This window comes from Ips typographus, linkage group LG7 (genome assembly GCF_016097725.1).
Source record: "Ips typographus isolate SLU linkage group LG7, UJ_Ityp_2.0, whole genome shotgun sequence".
NCBI lineage: Eukaryota > Metazoa > Arthropoda > Insecta > Coleoptera > Curculionidae > Ips > Ips typographus.
In genome coordinates this window covers 5,984,774-6,007,392 of record NC_138428.1, presented here as the reverse complement: position 1 = coordinate 6,007,392, position 22,619 = coordinate 5,984,774, and the positions used below count along the sequence as shown (strand labels likewise).

Below are 22,619 nucleotides of genomic sequence, written 5' to 3'. Positions count from 1 at the left end.
GGTTGGTTGTTTTCTTTTGGTTTGTAATTTTGGATCCAAACGCGTTATGATTAAAAAGTCTCGTGACCTCTATCTGATTTTATAATCATGATGTGATGTGATTTTTAGATCAGAACGCTTTTGGATCCGAAATCATGGATAATGGCTGGAAAATTGAAAATATAATAAAATTTTTTTCAAAAAATTTGAAATAACGGAAATAAACACGTGACCTTAAAAAAACAAAAATTTCGACCAACCCTTAAAATGAAGGTAAGACACGTGACCTTAAAAATTGAAAAAATCTTCAAAATGGCGAAAAAATAGGATTATTTCACCCTTTGCTTCACTATATGCGTTTAGAACCCTTTGCAACAAAGTGAAATACCATATTAAGGCAAGTTTACATGACACAAGGGTGGTTATAACAGGGAAACGTGTAAATGGATCGTAATTACATTAGCAAATACTCGGAATAACTGAATTATTAATGCTGTAAGGGGGTTTGTTTTACGTACTTTGTTTACGTACTAGGTATTATTTGTCACTAAAACCCTATTCGCTGCGAAAAACTTGGAAAATCCAGCCTAAAAGCTCATTTATATGCGAATCCTGTAAAATTCGGTGGCGGTCGCATCTTTTGGCCTGTCCTAAGCTTTGGACTATTAAATTACCGGAAAAAGAGACGGTGGCGAAAATTCCGGACAGGACAAAAGGTATTTTTGCTTTGGAGTGTTGTCAGAAGTATTGCAACTGGAATGAAACCTGTAAATATCAATATTAATAGTGTTACAGTTACAGAAGGCAATAAAGTACAAAATTGCTTAAAATTAGTTTGAATTCTAGCAGCAAACGCCATTAAAATGCTAGGGAGTTTCACACCAATTTCAACCTAACTAAAGTAAAAAGTGTTAATTTTGGCACAACTGTAATTTTAGTATGGACCAAATTTGAATGTACGACGTCATCTTAATATACTATGATTTGCGCCGTATTTCGAACACAATTTTGCATTCTCGTCTTTTGTCGAGCCAAAAAACAGACAGAAAACACTTTTCGGAATGGAATTAATTACAAAAAGAACGGTCCAAACCGGTTCGGAACAAACGGAACTATGCGTCTCTTGTCTCGGAAATATTTTCCCAAAGCAAAAGTAGGAAGCCGGTCAAACATTCCGGAAACTAGTTTTGCGATTGTCAGTTTCGAGGAAAAGTTTCGCGAATGGTTTGGACTGGAAAACGCCCCAAAAGTAGTTCAAATCAAAGTAAAATGCTATGACGTCACACTGTGAAAGTAAAATGTGTCAAAGTAATTAAAATAGGACAAAAACAACCAATCAGAGATGTTCTTTTAGCTCTGGGAAGTTTGTTCCCCAAAGACCTAATTTCCGGTTAATAAGTCGTCCGGATTGTCGCGAGTACAGGAAGAGTGCTTTGACAACACAGGGACGACATGCGTCCGTAAGGCGTCCTGACGCTGACTGAGCGTCGGGACGTTCAGTGCGCGCTAAACTTTCGTTCAAATTTGTTGAGTTTCCGGAGCGTCCAGATATCAGTGACGTTGTGAATCAACTAACCCGGGAATAATGAATTAAACAAGTGAAAGTGTTGCTATTAAAATTGTTTTCTTTTTGGTAAGAAATTTTTTAAAAAATGTATAATTAACCGATTAATTAATTAAAAAAGTGTTATTCATTTTACTGCTGATTTGTACGAAGACGTAGAGGGGCCACAAACATTTTTTTTCTTAAATTCCTTGAAATTTAGGTAAATTCCGGCTTGGAACTCTGAATTTACATTGTCACATTGCAAAAGCTCTTCAAACCAAATTAGACAACAGTTTTCAGTTTGGCAACATTGCAAACATTCTTCGAAGCAAATTAATAAAATTTGTTAACTTTGGCAACATTGCAAACACACTTCAACGAAATTAGTCAGTTTGGTTACATTACAAACACTCTTCGAACCAAAATAGTAGAATTTGTTAGTTTGATAACATTGCAAGGACACTTTTGAACCAAATTTTGTCAGTTAGGCAACATTGCAAACAGTCTTCGGTCTAAATTGGGAGAGTTTGTTAATTTGGCAACATTGCAAACACACTTCAAAGAAATTAGTCGGAATTGTCAGTTTGGTTACATTACAAACACTCTTCGAACCAAAATTGTAGAATTTGTTAGTTTGATAACATTGCAATGACACTTTTGAACCAAATTACCAAATTTTGTCAGTTAGGCAATGTTGCCGCCATTTTGAAGGTCCGCCATTTTGCTTGCAGTAACACAAGTGAATCGGAGCAGTGTTTGTGGCTTGTGATTGGTCAAAAAAAAAAGCAGCAAACTGGAAGCTGCTTTTGTTGGTAAAATAAACGAATGTCCTTAACGACCAAATTCGCTTGAAACAAATCACTAGTTTGATGGGAATTTTCCGCAGAAACGAATATTGCGTGTAAGCAAAATTAGACCTTCTTTACATCTCCATTTCACGGCCTACACTGTATTACATAAATATGTATCCACAAAATGTTTTCGAAATATTTAGCCTGGAAATTATTTTTGTTCTCCACCTGTGAAAGTTTCCCTGACACGCCACTCCAAACTTCCACTAAAACCTGGATTTTAATCTGAATTTTACATTAAAAGATGGCTCCCAAAGGGCTAGAAGGGGGTGAAGGAGTAAGTAGAAAATCAAAAGATCAAGTAATGAAAACAACTGTTTTTACAACAACGTTATAAAAGCTGAAATTGTAAAATCCACGTTACGTGACTTTGATTATGCAATTTTAGAGCTTGCAACACTGTAAAAGACAGTTGACACCTGTCAAAAAACGTCACGTGACTTTTAAAATATAGTTTATACGTTGAAAATTTGGTAAATTAAATTTAGACAGTTGTAAAAGCTGAAATTGTAAAATACACGTTACGTGACGTTACTAATATAATGTTGAGCTTGCAACACTGTAAAAGCCAGTTGATACTTGTCAAAAACAGTCACGTGACCTTCAAAACGTAATTTAAAATTTCAAAATTTGGCAAATTAAATTTAGACTATTTCTGAGATTTGTAAAAGCTGAAATTGCAAGATACACATCACGTGACTTTGATTATGTAATTTTAGAGCTCGCAACACTGTAAAAGACAGTTGACACCTGTCAAAAAACGTCACGTGACTTTTAAAATATAGTTTATACGTTGAAAAATTAGTAAATTATATTTAGACTATTTCTGAGAATTGTGAAAGCTGAAATTACAAGAGACACATCACGTGACTTTGATTATGCAATTTTAGAGCTTGCAACACTGTAAAAGCCAGTTGACACTTGACCTATGACTGTCTAGCTAAATAATGTTCTACATTCACGTGACAACTGTCACTAACGTCAAAACTGTCAAACTGTGTTCAAAAATTGCAAAAATCAGGGTATAGAAACGTTCTCTTGCAGTATTTGATATAAAACGAGTTTTTGAGATTTATTACTGTTATTTTGACAATTTTCACGTGACCGTGAAGTTAAATAGTGTTCAACAATCACGTGACAACTGCCACTAACGTCAAAACTGTCAAACTGTGTTCAAGAGTTGCAAAAATCAGGGTTTAGAAACGTTCTCTTGCAGTATTTGATATAAAACGAGTTTTTGAGATTTATTACTGTTATTTTGACAATTTTCACGTGACCGTGAAGTTAAATAGTGTTCTACATTCACGTGACAATTGCCACTAACGTCAAAACTGTCAAACTGTGTTCAAGAGTTGCAAAAATCAGGGTTTAGAAACGTTCTCTTGCAGTATTTGATATAAAACGAGTTTTTGAGATTTATTACTGTTATTTTGACAATTTTCACGTGACCGTGAAGTTAAATAGTGTTCTACATTCACGTGACAATTGCCACTAACGTCAAAACTGTCAAACTGTGTTCAGGAGTTGCAAAAATCAGGGTTTAGAAACGTTCTCTTGCAGTATTTGATATAAAACGAGTTTTTGAGATTTATTACTGTTATTTTGACAATTGTCACGTGACTTTCTATCAAAAAAGTGTTCTATAATCACGTGACAACTGCCACTAACGTCAAAACTGTCAAACTGTGTTCAAGAGTTGCAAAAATCAGGGTTTAGAAACGTTCTCTTGCAGTATTTGATATAAAACGAGTTTTTGAGATTTATTACTGTTATTTTGACAATTTTCACGTGACCGTGAAGTTAAATAGTGTTCAACAATCACGTGACAACTGCCACTAACGTCAAAACTGTCAAACTATGCTCTAAAGTTTGAAAAATCAGGGTTTAGAAACGTTTTCTTGTAGTATTTGATATAAAACGTGTTTCTCAGAATTATGGCAGTTATATTGACAATTCTCACGTGACCTTCTATCTAAATAGTGTTCTATAATCACGTGACAACTGTCACTAACGTCAAAACTGTCAAACTATGCTCTAAGGTTTCAAAAATCAGGGTTTAGAAACGTTCTCTTGCAGTATTTGATATATAACGAATTTTTGAGATTTATTACTGTTATTTTGAAAATTGTCACGTGACTTTCTATCAAAAAAGTGTTTTATAATCACGTGACAACTGCCACTAACGTCAAAACTGTCAAACTATGCTCTAAAGTTTCAAAAATCAGGGTTTAGAAACGTTCTCTTGCAGTATTTGATATAAAACGAGTTTTTGAGATTTATTACTGTTATTTTGAAAATTGTCACGTGATTTTCTATCCAAAAAGTGTTCTATAATCACGTGACAATTGCTACTAACGTCAAAACTGTCAAACTGTGTTCAAGAGTTGCAAAAATCAGGATTTAGAAACGTTCTCTTGCAGTATTTGATATAAAACGAGTTTTTGAGATTTATTACTGTTATTTTGACAATTGTCACTGTCTAGCTAAATGAATATTCATGGATACATTAAGGGATGTTGTCAAACTTTCCCCTATTAAAGTCTAGAAGAAATTGTTGGTAGAAACTGAAGAAACAACAACGGTGTAAACAGGGACTGTTTACAGGTCACGTGATACCCTTTAGATCCAGAATGTGGAAAAGGGGATTATAACGCCTAAAGGCGCAAACATAAACAGGACAAGTGTCGATTCTCCCCCCGTTTTATTGCTTTTCTACTTGGAACAAGCTCCTTGAATGTTTCGTAAGAACGCAATTCCAGACCTGAAATATGCCTGGAACATATACGCAAGTTTATGCCTTTTTATCTTAATTATATCAATAATTCAGGAACAAGGTTGAAAGCGTGCTACACGCGGTTGTAAGCATGTTAAATTACGTTCTCACTAAATTTTTAATTTAAAAGTTGTTTACAGAGTCAGCTTGAAAAGGAAATGTGGCAACATTTAAAATGGCAGAACAACCTATACAGTTTTTGACAGAAACTGTCAGAAACCGAAACACACAAAATAATTGTGGATTGTTACAGAAAATGGCTCTTACAAAACATGTTCAAAATGACGTCAAACACAATGTCAAAGAAACTAGAAAATACTGGTGATTTTACACCACCATCTTAAAATTGATGTTTTTTTTATCAACTTTGGAGAGGAATAATAATTTACTGGGATTTTTGCAAATTTTTAAAAAATTTTCTTCCTTTACAATTAATAAATGAACTTTCAGGGCAATATTTCTCCAGTTTTCCGTAAGTTTATGTGGGCAATAGCTCACGAAAAGCGTCTAGAAAACCCTATTTCACATTTAATGGGGTGGAAAGAGTGTTTATTATTTACCAGATATCCAGTTTTTGACAGTTTAGCTTGAAGCTCCATTTACGATAAATCCCCCCTCAAAAGAAACTCAATTAACTTCAATTCTGCCGTTTTCACTGTTTGCCTTTCTTTTGACTTTTTTGAGTGATTTATCGGAAATACATCAAACAAAGCTTTGCACTGCAATAATTCAACAATTTTTGCTTATTAAACTTGTTTCTGAATCAAAACCAACGCTCTGTTAACATTACCTGGATCTGGAACTGTTTCTTATTTGGCGACTAATCAAAATCGCGGATTTTTCCAGATTTCAGGATGACAAATTGCAATTCCCTAAACACATAGACAAAGCGTCAAATTGAGGTGCGGGAAAAACAATCAATTGCGTTGTATCAAATATTTTTTCTTGTTCTAAACTTATTTTTAGGTCTATGATTGATCGGTGTGTACGTTATGTTCTTCGTTCAAGCTATTAGTTAGAGGGCGCTGTTTACCGGCATTTTTTTTGAGTTAAAATTAGCGATTCGGAAATTCTTGTAAAAATTCGTTAGGTTCCTGGAAAAAATATGTATCGCGGTGTTTGATTTCAAAGTGGCGGTTGGTTTATAGTTTTGCGTCAACAAATCGTAAATAAACTTTACTGTTTTAAACGGAAAAAGCTCAAAAAATTAATAGAATTTCATGTAAAAGCTGACGAAAAACTTGACTAATTAAATTATGAATTAATTAGTTTGAACGCGTCATTTTTTAATCTAATATTCATTATTGCTGCAACCTTCTGTTTTATCGGACTAATCTAATCGAAAACATACGCCCTCAATTAATTAGCGTATAACAATATAAAATATTAAACGCTAAACAAATATGTGTGTTAATCAGACTGGTTAGATATAGGTGCAATATCTGGGTAAAAAAAAATATAAGTATTTGCATTTGCGCTAAATCGATTTCTGTATTGTTTCAATTATGCTATTGATCAAACTAATCGAATAATTGCATATTATACTGTTTGCTAGCCAAAATTCACTTTTTCTATTCAGAAATGAAATTTTTTCTTACTGACCTGCCGCCATATTGGTTTTAAATGTGTCAAGGTGGTCATTTTTGACAGTTTTAAGTCAATAATGTTATCTGTTTCATATTATCAAATTCCTGATAAAACCTTAAAATATTATTACCTCGTTTTTCTGTGACAGAACTGTCACATAATGATCGTAAAACTTCTAATTAATTCAAAGTCAACTAAGGACAAATTTGTTTTTATTGATTTATTTCGTTATTTATAAAGCAAATCCTAAGTTGTCATACATCACTTAAAACAGAATTAAACGCACTATTTTGAAAAAAAAGTTGACGATGACTGGGCATGACGAAACGTCGGACGACAAATTTGAAACCCACTTCGTATATTTACAGAAAAAAGTGACAATGAAAAGATTTAGTTTTGGAATATTTTGTCAAATAAGGTTAGAAATAAATAAAAACAAAAACTCAAAATTTCAATTTAGTTCAGCTTTAAATTGCGCAATTGGACAGTTTAAGAACTTTTAGAGCTATGACGTCATATTAATTTAGTTTAGTTTTCTGTATACTTAGGATAAATCAAAAATTATAGATTTAGACAGTTTTATTTGATATTTGTTATCAACTTACAACAGGGTGTCCGGATTTAGTGTGTTTTGACAGGAAAACCCCATTTCCCGGCTAGATAGGAATAAGCTAGTATAGATGTCAAAAAGCGCAGTTTGCGGCGCTAGAGGGCGTTTTTCAAATTTTTAAAAAACTTTACAACTTTTAAATAATAAAATAAACGTCACTTTTGACAGCTAACGTCAAAATCTGAGTGAAAACCAACTTGAATAAAAACAAAAAAGTGTAATATCTCAGTTATTTTTAAGATTAGATGCTAGAGGCCTCTGGCAAATCAAAACAGCTCTATAATGGTTTAAAACACTTATGGAGGCCTCTGACACTTTTTAGAAGGTTTTCAATGGCATTTAGAGGTCTATGGAACTTTCAAAATGGTCCTAGAGGCCTCTGGAAAATTAAAACAGTTTTAAGACGGTTTAAAACACTTGTGAAGGCCTCTAAAACCTTGTAGAAGGTTTTCAATGGCATTTAGAGGTCTATGGAACTTTCAAAATGGTCCTAGAGGCTTCTGGCAAATTAAAACAGTTCTAAAATAATTTAAGACGTTTTTAGAAGATTCTGGCACTTTTTAGAATATTCTCAGTAACATTTAGAGGTCTATAAAACTTTCAAAATGGTCCCAGAGGCCTCTGGCAAATTAAAACAGTTCTAAGATGGTTTAAAACACTTGTGGAGGCCTCTAAAACTTTTTAGAAGGTTTTCAATGGCATTTAGAGGTCTATGGAACTTTCAAAATGGCCCTAGAGGCCTCTGGCATATTAAAACGATTCTAAGACACTTGTAGAAGGTTCTGGCACTTTTTAGAATATTCTCAGTAGCATTTAGAGGTCTATATAAATTTCAAAATGGTCCTAGAGGCCTCTGAAAAATTAAAACAGTTCTAAGATGGTTTAAAACACTTGTAGAGGCCTCTAAAACCTTTTAGAAGGTTTTCAATGGCATTTAGAGGTCTATGGAACTTTCAAAATCGTCCTAGAGGCCTCTGGCAAATTAAAATAATTCTAAGACACTTGTAGAAGGTTCTGGCACTTTTGAGAAGATTCTCAGTAGAATTTAGAGGTCTATAAAACTTTCAAAATGGTCCTAGAGGCCTCTGGCAAATTAAAACAGTTCTAGGATGGTTTAAAACAGTTGTGGAGGCCTTTGACACTTTTTAGAAGGTTTTCAATGGCATTTAGAGGTCTATGGAACTTTCAAAATGGTCCTAGAGGCCTCTGGCAAATTAAAACAGCTCTAGGATGGTTTAAAACACTTGTGGAGGCCTCTAAAACTCTTTTGAAAGTTTTCAATGGCATTTAGAGTTCTATGGAACTTTTAAAATGGCCCCAGAGGCCTCTGGCAAATTAAAACAGTTCTAAGACACTTGTAGAAGGTTCTGGCACTTTTCAGACGATTTTCAGTAGCATTTAGAGGTCTATATAACTTTCAAAATGGTCCTAGAGGCCTCTGGCAAATTAAAACAGCTCTAGAATGGTTTAAAACACTTGTGGAGGCCTCTAAAACTTTTTAGAAGGTTTTCAATGGCATTTAGAGGTCTATGGAACTTTCAAAATGGTCCTAGATGCTTCTGGCAAATTAAAACCGCTCTGGGAAAGTTTAAGACACTTTTGTAGAAGATTCTGGCACTTTTTAGAAGGTTTTCAATGGCATTTAGAGGTCTATGGAACTTTCAAAATGGTCCCAGAGGCCTCTGGCAAATCAAAACAGCTCTAGGATGGTTTGAAACACTTGTGGAGGCCTTTAAAACTCTTTAGAAAGTTTTCAATGGCATTTAGAGGTCTATGGAACTTTCAAAATGGTCCTAGAGGCCTCTGGCAAATCAAAACAGCTCTAGGATGGTTTGAAACACTTGTGGAGGCCTTTAAAACTCTTTAGAAAGTTTTCAATGGCATTTAGAGTTCTATAGGACTTTTAAAATGGTCCTAGAGGCCTCTGGCACATTGAAACAGCTCTAAGACACTTGTAGAAGATTCTGGCACTTTTTAGACGATTCTCAGTAGCATTTAGAGGTGTATAAAACTTTCAAAATGGTCCTAGAGGCCTCTGGCAAATTAAAACAGCTCTAGGATGGTTTAAAACACTTGTGGAGGCCTCTAAAACTTTTTAGAAGGTTTTCAATGGCATTTAGAGGTCTATGGAACTTTCAAAATGGTCCTAGAGGCCTCTGGCAAATTAAAATAATTCTAAGACACTTGTAGAAGGTTCTGGCACTTTTTAGACGATTCTCAGTAGCATTTAGAGGTGTATAAAACTTTCAAAATGGTTCTAGAGGCCTCTGGCAAATTAAAACAGCTCTAGGATGGTTTAAAACAGTTGTGGAGGCCTCTGACACTTTTTAGAAGGTTTCCAATGGCATTTAGAGGTCTATGTAACTTTCAAAATGGTCTTAGAGGCCTCTGGCAAATTAAAACAGCTAGTTTTTTCTATCTATCCGGGAAATAGGGTTTTCCTGTCAAAATCCGGACACCCTGTTAACATTATAATCTTAAATCTCGTTTAAAATAACTGTTTTCCACTGTATTTTCCATTTTCGTGCTAGTGCCTCATTAACCGCATTTCCGTTGCAATTTGGAGATATCAAAACCTTTTGTAGAGCAAACCGACTAAACGCCTTTGTCAGAGACTTTTAAATTTGAAGAAACAAGTTTCCGGTTTGCTAATTTCAAAACCTCTCGCAGCGAATACTAATTCGCGTTTTTAATTAGCTAGCTTTTCCTACATAAAATGGAAACTTTATAATTTCCCTCCTTGGTTAATTAATACGAGCGTTACATTTCTTCTCAGCTATATTAATGGATAGTTAATGGTTGATTTGTGTGCGTGTAAATAAACACTGTATAGAGAATTAAATCCTAATTACACTGAATTAGTGAGGAGGGGATCAATCGAAATCGAAACCGTTACGGCAAACAGACTAATAATAGTCTGTCATTTATTTAAAATTAGGAAAAAAAAACGGTTAACACACTGCCATTTTGTTTATGTTTCGGGCAAATGCTCACCAGCTTAGAAAGTAAACATGTGTCAGGGGCAATGTAAATTTTTATGATTCCTTTAAAATTGCAACCGGTAAACAATTCCTCAAAAACCGTATATTTTGAGTTTCGTAAATCAAGTAGTGACACGTGATTTTCACTTTAACAGACGCGTGTATTCACTTTTCTTTTTAGAAAATTTTAAATTGGTTCGCTCGGTATGTCGTAAATTACACGTAATTTGTACTAGGCGCAATTCACATAAATTATAAGCTTTACCCACTGTAAGGGGGTTGAATGTGCTAGAATTTAGTTATAACTAATCTTAAATAAGACAAGTTAGAATTATTACTCTGCTGCCGATTACAACCCAACAGGGTTGTCATATAGAGGTCTTCAGTAAAAATAAAATTTGGACCTGGTGTTTGCTAAAATGACGTTACTCAGATTGAGATATTAACATATCAAATTTGGAAATTCCAAGTCACAATCCTGTTTAATGGGAAATTTTGTCAGGAATAAAGAAAATGGAAGATCTGGCAGAGGAAGGAAGGAAAAACGACCGAACTCAGAAGATGATAATAACATTCATAGATAAGAAGCAACTAATGCACATATTTAACTGTAAAAGATCTAAAGAAATGTACGACAAGCTTAAAACTTTTTGTACACCAAAATGCCTTTTTGCATACAAATCTATTATTGCTCAAAATGCCCCATAGTGATAATGCCTTAAAACTGCCTTGAAATACATCAAAATGCCATTAAATTATTTTATGGTCACGTGACAGTTTTTAGGTTGGATTAAGTAGCATGTCTGCGTTTACAATGTGTACATGTCAAAATGTCATAAGGATTAATGATTCAAAGAAAAATTACTTCCTCAGGTTACCTGATTGCTTTTCCAAAATTTGAAGACCCAAAAGCTTAAAATTCATTGTTTTAAAAGTCACGTGCCAGTTTTTAAGGTTAGGTTAGGTGACGTAGAGGTTTTTCCAATTTTTTGACACTCGATTTGATGTTGTGCCGAAAGCTTAAATGTGATTTTCTAAGGTCAGGTGACTGTTTTTTGTACGGTTGTCTGGAATTACAGGTTATATTTTGACGTTTAAACGAATCTGCTAACTGTCATAGTAACCAAGTTAGCACGTGTCAAATAAAGACACCTATCATTTAAAAGAACCAGTTGAAAAATTAAATATTATATAGTATTTTAAATTTGTGACAATGGTAAAATTGTAACAACTACGTCACGTGACTTAGATAATTCAATTTTTGAGCTTGCAACACTGTAAAGACTAGTTGACATTGTCAAAAACAATGACGTAACCTTCAAAACGCAGTTTAAACGTTGGAAAATTGATAAATTAAATTTAGACAGTTGTACAAACTTAAATTGCTAAAAAAAACGTCACGTGCCTGATAATTCAATTTTAGAGCATGTAAAGGCCAGTTGACATTGTCAAAAACAGTCACGTGACCTTCAGAACGCAAATTAAACTTTGAAAAATTGATAAATTAAATTTAGACAGTTTGTACAAACTTAAATTGCAAAATACACGTCATGTGACTTGGATAATTAAATTTTTCAGCTTGCAACACTGTAAAGACCAGTTGACATTGTCAAAAACAGTCCCGTGATCTTCAGAAAGCAGTTTAAACTTTGGAAAATTGATAAATAAAATGTAGACAGTTGTACAAACTTAAATTTCAAAATACATGTCACGTGACTTTGATAATTCAATTTTTGAGCTTGCAATACTGTAAAGACCAATTGACATTGTCAAAAACAATCACGTGACCTTCAAAACGCAGTTTAAACTTTGGAAAATTGATAAATTAAATTTAGACAGTTGTACAAACTTAAATTTCAAAATACATGTCACGTGACTTTGATAATTCAATTTTTGAGCTTGCAATACTGTAAAGACCAATTGACATTGTCAAAAACAATCACGTGACCTTCAAAACGCAGTTTAAACTTTGGAAAATTGATAAATTAAATTTAGACAGTTGTACAAACTTGAATTGCAATATACACGTCACGTGACTTCGATAATTACATTTTGGAGATTGCAACACTGTAAAGGCCAGTTGACATTGTCAAAAATAGTCACGTGACCTTAAAAACGTGGCTTAAACTTTAGAAAATTGATAAATAAAATTTGGACAGTTGGAAACACTTAAATTGCAAAATACACGTCACGTGACTTGGATAATTCAATTGTTGAGCTTGCAACACTGTAAGGGCCTGTTGACATTGACAAAAAGGGTCACGTGACCTTCAGAATGCGGTTTAAACTTTGGAAAATTGATAAATCTCATTTAGACAGTTGTACAAACTTAAATTTCAAAAAACACGTCACGTGACTTGGATAATGACATATTTGAGCTTGCAACACTGTAAAGACTAGTTGACATTGTCAAAAACAGTCACGTGACCTTCAAAATGTAGATTAAACTTTGGAAAATTGATAAATTAAATTTAGACCGTTGTACAACCTTAAATTTCAAAATACACGTCACGTGACTAGGATAATTACATTTTTGAGCTTGCAACACTGTAAAGACTAGTTGACATTATCAAAAACAGTCACGTGACCTTCAGTGAGCAGTTCAAGCTTAGGAAAATTGATAAATTCAATTTACACAGTTGTACAAACTTAAATTTCAAAATATGCGTCAGGTGACTTTGATAATTCAATTGTTGAGCTTGCAACACTGTAAGGGCCTGTTGACATTGACAAAAACGGTCACGTGACCTTCAGAATGCGGTTTAAACTTTGGAAAATTGATAAATCTCATTTAGACAGTTGTACAAACTTAAATTGCAAAATACACGTCACGTGACTTGGATAATTACATATTTGAGTTTGCAACACTGTAAAGACCAGTTGACATTGTCAAAAACTGTCACGTGGCCTTCAGAATGCAGTTTAAACTTTGGAAAATTGATAAATTGAATTTAGACAGTTATAAAAATTTAAATTGCAAAATACACGTCACGTGACTTGGATAATAAAATTTTTGAGCTTGCAACACTGTAAAGACCAGTTGATATCTGTCAAAATTAATCACGTGACCGTTAAAATGTGGCTTAAACTTTAAAAATTTGGTAAATTAAATTTAGACTATTTCAGACAGTTGTAAAAGCTGAACTTGTCAAAAACACATCACGTGACTTTGATTATGCGATTTTAGAGTTTGCAACACTGTAAAGACTAGTTGACACCTGTCAAAAACAGCCACGTGACCTTAAAAATGTCGTATAAATGTAGTTGGTAAATTATTATAATAATTTGTAATGAATATTGTTTCAACTTAATATCATTGGTCTACTACAATGTATTCCTTAAAATATCGCAAAATTTCTTTAATTTAGGCTTTATTTAGCTCAAAATTCCAATGAAAATATCGCAAAACCTTTTTAAATACACAGTCAATGCCTCAAAATTCTGTGAAATACCTTAAAAAGACCTCAAAATATCTCGTAATACCTTGTAATGCCTTGTAATACCTCAAAATGTTGGTAATACTGGCAAAGTGCCTTTCCCTCTCACATAGTAATTTGAAATATCCTGTATATCCATATTTAAAAGCTTTAATCGCTGGATGAAAGGATATTCCTAACTCTATTGAATCATGACGCATCGATTTTCATTTCTTCAAACATTTGTGACGTCACCGCAAGTTTGTTTGAATTTTAGTATAAAATTGTGAGTCTTCTAACTTTTTAACAGTTGCACGAACAATTATCGCAATCAGTTTTTCCGGAGCAACGGCTGTTTATTACTTTTCTCAGATAATAAACTATAGGTGCCCGTAAAAATTCGGAGCGAGAAAAAAAAAACAAACAATAAAATAAATCCGCGTTTACGCTAAAAGTTTTTCATCGGCTCGGGGCATTTTAAAGAGTTTCGAGAGAAAACGAAAATGTGTTGGTTAATATTTTGTAATTTACGAGGAAAATTCCAATCAAAATATTAAAAAAAAAAACTGAGCTATTTTTGTTCCCCTTCAGATTAATACCCACTAACTAAAACATGGAATTAAGTTTTCTGTGGCAAAATACGATTAATTTTTTATCACCTTTAAATGTAATTTTAAAATTATCGCTTATTTTGACATTTTTATATTTAATATTGCCACGTTTAGTTCAAAATTTATTAATACATTTTTTGCGTCGATAATCAGTAATTTCATTTATCGCGTAGACATTTTAGATTTGTAGAGTTTGTTGCACCTTTTGCATACTCTAGTTCGGAGGGTGAATTATTGACAAGTTCAATTTGCCAGCATCCCTCCGAGATGCTCTCCAATATATTTTTGCTTGGTAGCTGCTGTATTATTTATTCCGGCCTAAAATCGTAATGTAGTACACTTTTCGAAACAAAAATAAAGGAATGTTTGTTCACGTTTTAAATTATTTATGTTGTTGCATCAATCATTTGGTCAAAACCCCCCTTTACTTAAAGTATCATTAGTAAAGGGTTCCAGTTGCCAACAATCCTAAATAAATACACGTACAACTTATTTGGAAAGGATGGCAATCCTGCTTGTACAGCTTGATTTTAAAAGGGTTATGTTGATTAACATTTTAAATGGCTAATATCAGAATGATTAGTAAAAAAAATTGCGATTTACTTTTTTGAGGCATTGACTGTATATTTAAAAATGTTTTGCGATATTTTTATTGGAATTTTGTGCGAAATAAAGGAAAGACCAATGATATTAAGTTGAAACAATATTCATTACAAATTATTATAATAATTTACCAACAACATTTAAACGACATTTTTAAGGTCACGTGACTGTTTTTGACAGGTGTCACTAGTCTTTACAGTGTTGCAAGCTCTAAAATTGCATAATCAAAGTCACGTGATGTGTATTTTACAATTTCAGCTTTTACAACTGTCTAAAATAGTCTAAATTTAATTTACCAAGTTTCTAAAGTTTAAGCCACATTTTAACGGTCACGTGATTAATTTTGACAGATATCAACTGGCCTTTATAGAGTGGGGAAGGTCAGAATTGCATTATCAACGTCACGTGACGTGTATTTTGCAATTTAAGTTTGTATAATTGTCTAAATTTAATTTATCAATTTTCCAAAGTTTAAACTGCTTTCTGAAGGTCACGTGACTGTTTTTGACAATATCAGCTGGCCTTTACAGTGTTGCAAGCTCAAAAATTTAATTATCCAACTCACGTGACGTGTATTTTGCAATTTAAGTTTGTACAACGGTCTAAATTTAATTTATCAATTTTCCTAAGATTGAACTGCTCACTGAAGGTCACGTGACTGTTTTTGACAATGTCAACTGACCTTTACAGTGTTGCAACCTCAAAAATGTATTTATCCTAGTCACGTGACGTGTATTTTGCAATTTAAGTTTGTACAACGGTCTAAATTTAATTTATCAATTTTCCAAAGTATAAGTTGCGTTTTGAAGGTCACGTGACTGTTTTTGACAAAGTCAACTAGTCTTTACAGTGTTGCAAGCTCAAAAATCTAATTATCAAAATCACGTGACGTAGTTGTTACAATTTTACCATTTTCACAGATTTAAAATACTATATAATATTTAATTTTTCGACTGGTTCTTTTAAATGATAGGTGTCTTTATTTAACACGTGCTAACTTGGTTACTATGACAGTTAGAAGATTCGTTTAAACGTCAAAATATAACCTGTAATTCCAGACAACCGTACAAAAAACAGTCACCTGACGTAAGAAAATCAATTTTAAGCTTTCGGCACAACATCAAATCGAGTGTCAAAAAATTGGAAAAACCTTTACGTCACCTAACTTAACCTAAAAACTGTCACGTGACTTTTAAAACAATGAATTTTCAGCTTTTGTGTCTTCAAAATTTGGAAAAGCAATCAGGTAACTTGAGGAAGTAATTTTTCTTTGAATCATTAATCCTTATGACATTTTGACATGTACACATCGCAAACGCAGACATGCTACTTAATCCAACCTAAAAACTGTCACGTGACCATAAAATTATCACTATGGGGCATTTTGAGCAATAATAGATGTGAGGTATTTTGCATGCAAAAAGGCATTTTGGTGTACCAAAAGTTTTAAGCTTGTCGTACATTTCTTTAGATCTTTTACAGTTAAATATATAGTTGCTTCTTATCTATGAATGTTATTATCATCTTTTGAGTTCGGGCGTTTTTTCTTCCTTCCTCTGTCAGATCTTCCATTTTCTTTATTTCTGACACAATTTCCCATTAATAGGAAAAGTGGCCATTTCTATTTTCTACTATTTTTAAGGTGGAAGTTGAAAAAAACAGTTTATAAACGATATGTAACATGTTAATATGAACATAGCCAAATTTTGTTTCGACTGTGGGTATTTTTATACATATTATTTAGCACTTTTTTGTTAAGGAAACGTTTTTTTTTTAATTACCAAGATTAACCTCTACAAACTTATATGTTGTAATACACCGTTGAAAAAGTAAAAATCAACAGAATTAAATGACCTAAAAATATATAGGGTGTTCCATTTAAAAAAACATAACTTACTGTCATATGTCAGAAACTAAACGTAATGGAACAAAACTGACTACGCCATTGGATTCCACGTCAAAACTACCGGAAACCGTTTTTCCTTTTTTGATAACTTTAATAGCAAATGAAATACAGAGGAGGTTCCAAAATGACCAATTTTCAAAAGCCCCCCGTATCTTCGAAACAAAAGAAGTTTGCGCAACCCACTCTTCGCCACTCATCTCAGCTCAGAAAATGAGATCAGAACACTGATTTTTCTGTACCCCGTAAAACCATCGAAAATGCAGCACCCTGTACATGTGAGCTCACAATTTGGCTGTTTGAAAGAAAACAATTTAATAGGAATAACATGAAGTTTCGGTGGAAAATAAGTTGAAAGCTTGCAGTAATCGAAACGTGTGTGATTGAAGGAAGAAGGATTGTCTGTGTATCCGCAAGGAAATCGTTTAGTTTCCAATCGATTTCCTCTTGAAAATGTAGCATTTTCGATGTTTGCACTATACCGGTGTTACGTAACACTTAACTCAGTGACACACCAAAAATCATTTTTTCTTGGCTTTCAGTTAAATCGAGTTGTTAAATCACTTATCTCCTACTCGTTCAGCTGGTAATCTGTAAAAAGTTTTTACTGTACTAGTTTCAATTAAATAAAACTTGTATAGGAATGTATAGGAAAAATCAAATTAAATTAGAATGACGTCTAGACAGTTTATGAACATGTTGCTAAGTGTCAAAATGGCGCAAAAAAGTACACTTTTTTAAATGATTTTTAGTGAAAAAAATTCTACTTTCACTTGCCTGCCAAAAAGATGTACTTTTTGCACTAGTTGCATAAATACTACTTTTTGTTTGCATTCTAGGACAATATTCTGGTTTTCGATTATTTTTTTTATAAAAAATTGCTATTTTTTACCGACTACTACTCAAAGTAAAAAGATTTGATTAACGTTTCTGTCAATTTCCCGGGCATTACAAAACTTTGATGTTGTATTTATGTGGAGATATTAAAATTTCCCTTGGAATGGGACAACTTTGCTGAAAGCAGGAAAAGTTGAATGAGGATAAATTACTTTTTTAAAATATATTACGAGATTTTTTATTATGTGCTTTCATGCTCTATTTGTTGATTCAAGATGGCGGTTAACTAAAAGAAGTTGTTATGAGGTAAACGCAGTCATTTCACACGCTTTAAAGAACAGACAAAACGGAGTGTAATTACATCATTGACAGTTGTGCTGATTTTGCCTAAATGACCCAGTTTATCTCAGTGGCTTTCAATCTACCCCATCTTAATAAGAATTTCAATCCAAACGATCGAAAAAGTTGAATAACGTATTCGGAAAGTTATTTTTATAGTCGATATTTCAAACTCGGCAACGTACAAATCATTGAAATGTATAAGTTGGGTCTCGCTAGGGGGGCATCTCAATTATTTACATAAATCACGCACTGACGTCGATAAATCAAACGTACTGTATATACACACACGCATTTACGAATAATAATACAGGGTGGCACAAACTCAAAAACTAACTGATCTAGTTAAATTAAACAAAATCTGTCAAACTGTTGGAATTCATTTTGATTGACTAGTGGAAATATAAAACTGTTATTCTTCAATTACTTAGTTTCTGAATATACAAAGCCTGTGGATTTTACTTAGATATCACGTGACCATTCAACATACCCTTAACATATACACATAACTGTCAAAATTATACAGGTATGGTAGACCCAAAACCATAGGAAAACCGTGTAGTAACAACGGACAGAGAAAAGTAGATATGTACATGCGCGTGACAAAGACAAAAAAGTAGGCCCAGTGTTGTCAAGTCAAAATATTTAATGGCGGTAGAATAATCAATCAAAAAACGGTAGATCAAAATAAATTCATTCATTTTAGATTATTATACAGGGTGTCTTAATAGTTGTCAAAATTTTGAATCATTGATTGTTGCTATAAAAACCGTGTTTCAAAAATACAGATTTTTCATTTTTTCATTAACAATTGTTTTCTAAGTTTCGACATTAGTGACAGATATCACGTGGTTTTACAGGATAAATTAGCTAGGCAGTCACGTGACCATTGTCAAAAATCATAAATCACAAAAACACTCTTTATATCGAATACTGCCAGAAATCGTTTCTAAACTCTAATTTTTGCAACTTTTGAGCATGGTTTGACAGTTTTGATGCCAGTGACAGTTATCACGTGATTTCGGAAAACTATTTAACTAGACAGTCACGTGATAATTGTCAAAATAACTGTTATAATACTCAGAAACACGTTTTATATCAAATCCTACAAGAAAACGTTTTTAAATCCTGATTTTTGCAACTTTTGAGCATGGTTTGACAGTTTTGACATTAGTGACAGTTGTCACGTGATTGTAGAACACTATTTAGCTAGATCGTCACGAGATAATTGTCAAAATAACTGTCATAATTCTCAGAAATACGTTTTATATCAAATACTACAAGAAAACGTTTTTAAATCCTGATTTTTGCAACTTTTGAGCATGGTTTGACAGTTTTGACTTTAGTGACAGTTGTCACTTGATTGTAGAACACTATTTAGCTAGACGGTCACGTGATAATTGTCAAAATGACTGTCATAATTCTCAGAAACACGTTTTATATCAAATACTGCAAGAAAACGTTTTTTAATCCTGATTTTTGCAACTTTTCAGCATGGTTTGACAGCTTTGACGTTAGTGACAGTTGTCACGTGATTGTAGAACACTATTTATCTAGGCGGTCACGTGACAATTGTCAAAATAACTGTCATGATTCTCAGAAACACGTTTTATATCAAATACTGCAAGAAATAGTTTCTAAACCCTGATTTTTGCAACTTTTGTGCATGGACAGTTTTCACGTTAGTGACAGTTGTCACGTGATTGTAGAACACTATTTAGCTAGATCGTCACGTGACAATTATCAAAATAACTGTCATAATTCTCAGAAACACGTTTCATATCAAATATTACAAGAAAACTATTTTAAATCCTGATTTTTGCAACTTTTGAGCACGGTTTGACAGTTTTGATGTTAGTGACAGTTGTCACGTGATTGTAGAACACTATTTAGCTAGACGGTCACGTGATAATTGTCAAAATAACTGTCATAAATCTCAGAAATCCGTTATATATCAAATACTGCAAGAAAACGTTTCTAAATCCTGATTTTTGCAACATTTGAGCATGGTTTGACAGTTTTGACGTTAGTGACAGTTGTCACGTGATTCTAGAACACTATTTAGCTAGACCGTCACGTGACAATTATCAAAATAACTGTCATAATTCGCAGAAACACGTTTTATATTAAATACTACAAGAAAACGTTTTTAAATTCTGATTTTTGCAACTTTTGAGTATGGTTTGACAGTTTTGACGTTAGTGACAGTTGTCACGTGATTGTAGAACACTATTTAGCTCGACGGTCACGTGACAATTGTCAAAATAACTGTCATGATTCTCAGAAACAGGTTTTATATCAAATACTACAAGAAAACGTTTTTAAATCCTGATTTTTGTAACTTTAGACTACTTTAGAGCATGATTTGACAGTTTTGACGTTAGTGACAGTTGTCACGTGATTGTAGAACACTATTTAGCTACACGGTCACGTGACAATCGTCAAAATAACTGTCATGACTCTCAGAAACACGTTTTATATCAAATACTACAAGAAAACGTTTTTAAATCCTGATTTTTGCAACTTTTGAGCATGGTTTAATAGTTTTGACGTTAGTGACAGTTGTCACGTGATTGTTGAACACTATTTAGCTAGACGGTCACGTGACAATTGTCAAAATAACTGTCATGATTCTCAGAAACACGTTTTATTTCAAATAGTACAAGAAAACGTTTTTAAATCCTGATTTTTGCAACATTTGAGCATGGTTTGACAGTTTTGACGTTAGTGACAGTTGTCACGTGATTTTAGAACACTATTTACCTAGATCGTCACGTGACAATTATCAAGATAACTGTCATAATTCTCAGAAACACGTTTTATATCAAATACTACAAGAAAACCTTTTTAAATCCTGATTTTTGTAACTTTAGACTACTTTAGAGCATGGTTTGACAGTTTTGACGTTAGTGACAGTTGTCACGTGATTGTAGAACACTATTTCGCTAGACGGTCACGTGATAATTGTCAAAATAACTGTCATAAATCTCAGAAACACGTTTTATATCAAATGCTATAAGAAAACGTTTCTAAATTCTGATTTTTGCAACTTTTGAGCATGGTTTGACAGTTTTGACGTTAGTGACAGTTGTCACGTGATTCTAGAACACTATTTAGCTAGACCGTCACGTGACAATTATCAAAATAACTGTCATAATTCGCAGAAACACGTTTTATATTAAATACTACTAGAAAACGTTTTTAAATTCTGGTTTTTGCAACTTTTGAGTATGGTTTGACAGTTTTGACGTTAGTGACAGTTGTCACGTGATTGTAGAACACTATATATCTAGGCGGTCACGTGACAATTGTCAAAATAACTGTCATAAATTTCAGAAACACGTTTTATATCAAATACTGCAAGAAATTGTTTCTAAACCCTGATTTTTGCAACTTTTGAGCATAGTTGTGTCACTCTGTTTAAACTGTGAGCAACTTTTTCAGTTTGTGCTTCTGTCCTAAATCGTCAATAATTCACCCTAAAAATTGCGTGAACATCCCCTATCGTTCTCAAGAAATTCAAAAAAATTCTTTATAGAACATTATCTGGTAATTTTCAGAATAAGACAAATTATGAAAAATGTCAGTTGACAACGTTGTTGCCATTTTATACTAAGTTAGGGAAATGGTCAGTTTGGTAACGATGCAAAAATATGGTAATTTATTAGCACAATTTATGAATCAAACCTTCCAACTTTTAAAATGTCAATATTAATGATTTATGAGTTATTTTAGGAAAATATGCCAACATGACAAAAATAGTCAATTTGGTGCTAACTGCTAATAATACAGAGTGGCACAATATTTAACTTTCACCACTGATCTAGTTTAATCAAATCAAACCATTTCCATTTAAACAATAATTAAAACTATTGTATCTAGAACAATAATAATAAATCTGATCGCACCGGGCGTGTTTATTGATAGTTTTAGTACGAATACAAATTCCTTTTAACTGATTTTTTTCAGTCGACTTTCTGGCAATATGTCAATCATCCGCGAACATTCCGAGTCATAAATAAATTACCAGTCGGTGTAATCAAAATATTTTCATTCATTCAAGTCTGTCCTGGCTTGTTTATTACCAAAAATCTTATTAATAGTACCATAAAACCGTCTATAGTTAGACAATGTGCCAGAGTTTTAATTTAAAAAAAAATCCACATTTTACCTGTATTTTGAATGATTCATACACACACACAGGATGTACGTGGGAGTGTTTGTGATTACACTAAATTAATTATGTGCAAAAAAAGTATTAAGGACCTTCTTAAATGAATTTAAGAAAATAATCTTTAGATTTCAATTAATTAGTCCCCTAAAGGGCTCACTCAAAAAAGCAATCAGTCCTAATTCGTTGGCAAAAAAAACATTTTTGAGATATTGACAGATAAAGCAATTAGCAGTGTCGTATTAAATTCGCTGTAGGTGAGAGAAAAGTAATTAACTGTTTAGGAGAGATGAATTTAAATTTGAAACGATCACCAGAAGTGGAATTAACCAACTATTTTCCACCTCTGAATAAACACGAAAATTTCCCGGGAATTATATGGATACCGCATAAATACGACGAAGTGTCTCTG

General features: G+C 33.1%; 1 protein-coding gene across 3 annotated transcripts in view; it reads left to right on the top strand.

Moving 5' to 3' along the window:
* Positions 1-1,416: 1,416 nt before the first annotated feature.
* Positions 1,417-22,619, top strand: part of LOC145732209 (uncharacterized) — a 31,689-nt gene continuing 10,486 nt past the window's right edge. For 2 of the 3 annotated variants that reach the window (XM_081984309.1, XM_081984308.1), the window contains exon 1: positions 1,424-1,612. The gene's annotated coding sequence lies outside the window, so the exon portion shown is untranslated. Of the gene's footprint in view, positions 1,613-22,619 lie in introns of all 3 variants that reach the window. The other variant, XM_081984307.1, reaches the window with a different exon arrangement.